This window comes from Argentina silus (assembly GCF_951799395.1).
Source record: "Argentina silus genome assembly, chromosome: 8".
Classification (NCBI taxonomy): domain Eukaryota; kingdom Metazoa; phylum Chordata; class Actinopteri; order Argentiniformes; family Argentinidae; genus Argentina; species Argentina silus.
The window spans coordinates 15,059,145-15,065,657 of record NC_139662.1 but is presented as its reverse complement, the minus strand read 5'-3'; the positions used below and the strand labels follow the sequence as shown (position 1 = coordinate 15,065,657).

Below are 6,513 nucleotides of genomic sequence, written 5' to 3'. Positions count from 1 at the left end.
TCTCAGGCAAAGGTGACTCATCACAATTGTAGTTCACGAACCACCCCTGCTACATGTGTCTTACCCTTTGCTGGGGATGGAGGTTCCAGACATGGGTCTCTTGAGCAGCAGGATGCCGGCGCTCCTCTCCCCGAGGTTAGGGTCCCCTCTGGGCTCCACTGGCCGCCGGAGGGACAGGTGGGACATGGGGAGTCTGAGAGAGGGACACAATGGCTTAGTTAGTGCAGAGAGAGGAGGCAGCAAGCCCAGGAGAGAAGGGCAAACCTGGAGCAGCAGAGGCTACAGCAGAGGCTCAACCAGCCCCACTACACACGTTGTAACACTCCCTCTCCTGGCGGGCATGGTGAGCCCCCCCCCCCACACACACATGCACACACACATGCACACACACACACACACACACACACACACACACACACACACACACACACACACACACACACACACCTGACTTTCTTCCTTAGTGTTACTGTAAAACCTGGACTATGAGATAAGTAGCGACAGACAACATCTGACCTGTATAGGCACAGTACAGTAGGTTAGACCTATGACCTATGACCTGTGACCTCTGACCTGTAAGGCTGCACCTCTTCCTCGTCTGAGCCCCAGGCCTGAAAGGGGATCCTGGCTGTGAGCTGGGGTGATGGGGCCATGGCTGAGGGAAGGCGAGGAGGTTGGGGTTGGGGTTGGTGTGGAGCAGGGCCGTGGTGGGGAGCCCTAGGGTGGGGTAGGATAGACGGGCATCTCACATCCCTCCCCTGGTCATAGAGTGTGGATCCTAGGGCCTGAAATACCTGCCTCTCTGAGATGGCAGGGTAAGATTGATCAGAGATATCAGAAGAGAGAATGTGAGAATGGTGTGTGTGTGTGTGTGTGTGTGTGTGTGTGTGTGTGTGTGTGTGTGTGTGTGTGTGTTTGTGTCTGTCTGTCTGTGTGTGTGTGTGTGTGTGTGTGTGTGTGTGTGTGTGTGTGTTTCTGCTTGTGCATATGTGTGTGTGTGTCGGGGGGGGGGCTCACCATGCCCGCCAGGAGAGGGAGTGTTACAACGTGTGTAGTGGGGCTGGTTGAGCCTCTGCTGTAGCCTCTGCTGCTCCAGGTTTGCCCTTCTCTCCTGGGCTTGCTGCCTCCTCTCTCTATGCTGCCCCTGGAGGTAGCTATGTCTGGGGGAGAGGAGGAGGGTTGGGGGGTGGGGACAATGGATAGAGGACAGTTAGGGGGAGAAAGGAAATGCAAGAGAGAGAGAGAGAGAGAGAGAGAGAGGAGAGAAAGGACCATGAGAAAATGGGAGAGAGGGAACGTGAGAGGGCAGAAAGGTCATGACCTCAGCAGCTGTTTGTCTATCCAGGTGTCAACAGTGTCTTCCAGCTGGCGTAGAGTTGAGCGTCTCCTCAAACTCCTCCCTCTAGACTGGCTGGAACACACCAGGACATCAGCATTACATACACCATTCCTCTTCATCATCATCATCATCATCATCATCTTCATTATGATCATCAGCATCATTACCATGACCATAGTAGACAACAGGGGAGGCTGGTCGAGGTGTGTTTGATACCATTCCTCATTCCATTCCATGCATTAACACAGCATGTAAACACAGTAAACACAGTAAACACACCAACTCACCTCGCTGTCTCCACCACGCCTCTGGCACAACTCTGCAAATCAGAGAAAACGAATTACAAATAGGAATAAGAACAAACAAAATACGTGTTACGATATTCTGAACTAACGATGGTGGCAAACGATAGATGTGTTTGTTTCTCCTACCTGGTCAGTATGGAGCTTCATTGAGGACAATGGAGGATCTGTTGCTGTATTGTTTTGGTGTATTGGTAGAGAGAGTAAAGGGAACATTTTAAAGTTTAAACAGATGTGCTCGCATGTACCGTATCATCCTCTGTTATTGTCAACGTTGCTGTGGCTAGTAGTTACACCTACAGCACAGCAGGGAAAGCACTCTGACCAGGACACAGCAACAGATACAGTATAACAGGAGACGCCTGTCTCAGGGGAGGCTGGTGGAGGCAGAAACGGGGACGGGCTCATTGTAATGCATGGAACAGCATCCGGAATGGTATCAAACACTTGTAACACACATACAATGAGCCCCTCCCTCCGACTTCTATCTCCACCAGCCTCCCCTGCAGTAATACACTCTAGACTCACATGGTGTCCTGGCTCTGGTCAGTCTTCTCCTGTATGGGAGTAGAGCCGATTCAAACTCTCTGGCCTTTTCATTGGTCATCTCTCTGGTCCAATCCCTGGTCATCTCTGGGTCTTCAGAGGGACTCCTGGAGCTGAAGCTACTGCTGGACTCTCTCATCAACAACTCTACAACACACACATCTTGTAATACGCCCTCTTTAAACACAGTACAGTGTGTGTAATTACAGTTCCATTGATCTGAAGATGGATGTACATACCGTAGTATTACAGTATTCTTGACAGTAATGACAGTGTTATGACACAGGTCACTGTGTCACTGATGTCTGGTTATAGGCTACATCCCGTGCTGTGTTATGATAGTTCTGGGTCATGTTATGAAGCCTACCTCTGCTGACCGTCAACAGTGAGGAGCAGTAGTGGTTTTGTTGCTCCTCTGACGTTCCATCCACGACAAATGACACATCTGCATACTGTAAGACAGAGGACATGACACACGCAGCATACCATAATATACACAGAGATAGCTCTATGGTAATATCATCAAAAGAATGAATCCATTAATTAATGTCACGATCGTACATTTGTGTGCATGTCGTTGTGACAGTCAGGGGTTCGAACCCGGGCCTCCCACATGGAAGATACAAGCGTCTACCATTACGCCAAGAGGACATCCTCACTTACATACATTTACACGTCTCAGGCAGGGCTGCCTCCAAATCACCTCCGCTTAAACCTGCGTCCGCTTAAACCTCCGCATAAACCTATAAACCCTGGCAGTGGGCTGTGAATGCTGTTTTATTGACCAGTTAAGAGCAGCGTGGAAAACATGATTCATCCCTCCCCAATCATCCTTTCAGCTGTTAAAGCCTTAATGGCGCAGAGTCAGCATCACCGCTGGTGTGAAAGGACACCAAGCAAACAACAGCTGCAGGACCAATAGGACCTCACACCACATTTGTATGAAATCGTACAATCTGGTTTGTATGAAAAGCTATGAAGTCGTGGTGCTAAAGTCTCCACCACACCACCGACCTCCTAATGAGGCGTTCTGCCTTTATACTGTAAACGGTCTCTTTCACATCTGCTATGTCGCACTCGTAGCTTTTCATACGACCTGGGGTGGAAGATTTCATACAATTTTGGTGTTCTGCTGTTTGGATGAATTCATAGAAATATAGCGTGAGATCCCGTTAACGAGGGATTCTCATCTGTGGTGGAGGGTGACTGCTCGAGTTGGTCTGTTGAAATGTAACAATGGATGTTTGGAATGAGAACCTATGTCTACTCTACAGGGTTTGAACCTGAGTCTACTGTGTTTCACGACTGTGAGCTAAAGTCTAGCCATTGGCTTGTCTCAGACAAGGTTGCTCATCAAAATGACTGCTTATGTTTGTGTGTTGGAATGTAACAATGGAGGTTTAGACTAAGAACCAATGTGATGGACCGGGTTCAAACCCAAGTCGTATGCATTCCACAAGACTGTGTTAGCCTGTTGAGCTAAAGTCCAGGCATTCTGTGTATTTGTAATTGATTTCAAAACCAGTTTTTATACTGTATTGTTTGTATACTTTCTAAAGCAAATCACTGTGATATTTGTTAGCTGATATTTGTGGCTGTAGCCACTACTGCATGCAACTTCTCTCTCTCTCTGATTGTGAACTCACATCAGGATAAGCCTCCATGCTCCATGTCTCTTCTTCTCCATCTGTTGATAACACACTCCTTTCATCATCTGATCTCTCCTCCTCTCTCACCTCCCCATCACCTTGTCTTTCTCTTAGCCGCCACTCTGTCACTCCCTCTCGCTCAGGGCTATCATCCCAGTCTTTATAATTCCTCCTGTTTCTCTCGTCATGAACGCTGTAATACACAATCTCCACCTTCACTTCTCCCTCTTGTTTTCCATTGTCCTCCTCCTCTTCTCTGCTTCCTCCATCCCTCTCCCTCTCCTCCTCTCTTATAATGCCATCCTCATTCCTCCCATCACCCTTTTCCTCCACTCCCTCATCCTCTTCCTCTTCATATTTCTCCTCTTCCCTCCCTCCATCCTCTGCTTCTCTATCGACCTCCCTGTCCGTCTGTCTGTCCTGCTGGGTCATGGATGTTACAGACCCCTGTCCACCGTCACTCAGACCCTCCTTGTCCTGTGGTGTCAGCAGCGTTTCTTCTTCTGCACCTTCTCTCAGCACCTCCACCTCCTCGCTGCTACGCTCTGTTTGTGGGTGGAAGAGGAGAACGGGGGTTAAACACAAGACAAACAATGGGTCGTAGACTAATTTACCTCAGATCATATCAGTTGTATATATTTCATTATATTTCACCCTTTAAAAAATTATACATCTAAATGTGTCTCTGTGAGTCTGTGTGAGGTGAGCTATGACACAGTACGGGGGAGGCTGGTGAAGGTAGAAATTGGAGTATGGGCTCATTGTAATGCATGGAAATGAATGAGGAATAGTCTAATGCTCAGAACGGTATGAGGAATGGTATCAAACACGTGTTTGATACCATTCCTCATACCGTTCCATGCGTTAGACTATTCCTCATTCGTTTCAGCTCGTCCTCCGATTTCTACCTCCACCAGCCTCCCCTGATACAGCAGGTGTCTTACCTGAGCTAATGGGGAGTCTAGATGCCCTGGATGGTTTTCTGTGATAAGATCTGGGCAGTTGGTCAGGTAGAGGACTGCGAGGTTTGTGGGGCAGAGGGCTGGTTGGTTGATCAGGTCGAGGGCTTGACGGCTGGTTGCTAGCTGCTTTACCAGGGCCCTGGCTGGCCTTTTGGTCTGGGACAGGACTGGGCTGTTTGTTGGGCCCAGGGCTAGGGGTTTGGACTCCTGGACCAGGATGAGGGGTTTGACTACTGACACGCCTTCCTTCTGCCAGAGAAGCAGAGGACTTCTGTCTGAAATGTCTTTCTTCAACCGCCTTCTGCAGTTGGCAGAAAAGAAAACAAACCATTTAGAAAACAAACATCTGTCGCATACGAGCATTATTACAACTAGGGGTTGTTCTATCTTGGCCTTCTATCCAAACTATGTACCTATTCTATTCTATTCTATTCTATTCCATTCTAGTCTATTTTACCTCTAACTTGGTCTTCTGTTCCTTGGCTGTGGAAGTCATGTGAGTGCTAGCCCTTCTCTGAGGACCCTGTGTCGTGGGTGGTTTGAGGTCAGAGGTGCTCTCCTTCCCCTTGGTCCTAGAGCCAGGCAGTTTCAAGTCAGACAGGCTTTCCTTGGCCTTGGCCTTGACCTTTTTAACAGTCTGTTTCAAATCAGAGGAGCTCTCCCTGGGCTTGGTCCTATAAACAGTCTGTTTGAGGTCAGAGGTGCTCTCTCTGGGCTTGGTCTCCTTGGTCTTAGAGCCAGGCAGTTTCAGGTCAGAGCTGCTCTCCCTGGGCTTGGTTCTCAAGTCAGACGAGCTGGCACTGGGCTTGGTCCTAGAACCCGACGTCTGTCTCAGTTGTCTCTCTGTGGCGGGCCGGGGGTACGGGGAGGTCCGGGGGCGAGAGGAGGACACAGACTGCTTCCTCTTCTGAGGAACCTGAGGAAGATGACAACCATATGAAATCAATGCTAGATGTGGTAATGGTGGTACGGTAATGGTTATTAATGACCAAAAATGACGTTTTAGGTGAGAAGTTATGGGTTGTCAAAAGCCGCAAATTCTAATACAAAATGAGTACCACAACCCAGAACTTGCCTAGTGGTGAGTACACGTTGTTTGAAGTATAGTAGACCAACATACAGTACTTTAGCAGGTATCAAAGCTTCTTCCTCTGTGTTTATGTAATGTCTTATACTGCTACCAAAATAAAAGTGTTATAATCATCAGACAGAAGTGGACACCTGACCTTTGCAGGGGGAGGGTTCTGTGTGACCTGGGGGGGTCTGGTCAGGAGGGGTGCCTGGGCCTGGGGGGCAGTCTGGGGGGGTTCAGGGGGCTGCAGGTTTGGTTCTGCAATTTGGAGGGCTGTTATGATGTGAACTATATATACACCAGGGGAGGCTGGTGGAGGTAGAAATCGGAAGACAGGCTCATAGTAATGTATGGAATGGAATGAGGTGTTTGATACCATTCCTCATTCCATTCCAATGAGTCTGTCCTCTGATTTCTACCTCCACCAGCCTTGCCTGGTATAGAATTACAGTATATCTAGGCTACATGTCTGTAGTTCCTTCAAGAGGAAAGATGATTAGGTTAGTATGTTGCTCATACAGTATGTGATGTGCGTCATGAGCCACATGTGAAAGGTAACTGTCTACCTTTCTGTGGTAAATTTGATTCACAACAAAGATAATTCAATTGAATTATTAGATTAGTTGTTACCAGTTTAGATGTA

The 6,513-nt window shown here is 48.3% G+C and overlaps 1 protein-coding gene across 1 annotated transcript in view; it reads right to left on the bottom strand.

The window, feature by feature from the left end:
- hdac7a (histone deacetylase 7a) overlaps positions 1 to 6,513 on the bottom strand; it is a 532,558-nt gene that overhangs the window by 131,782 nt on the left and 394,263 nt on the right. The window lies entirely within an intron of this gene.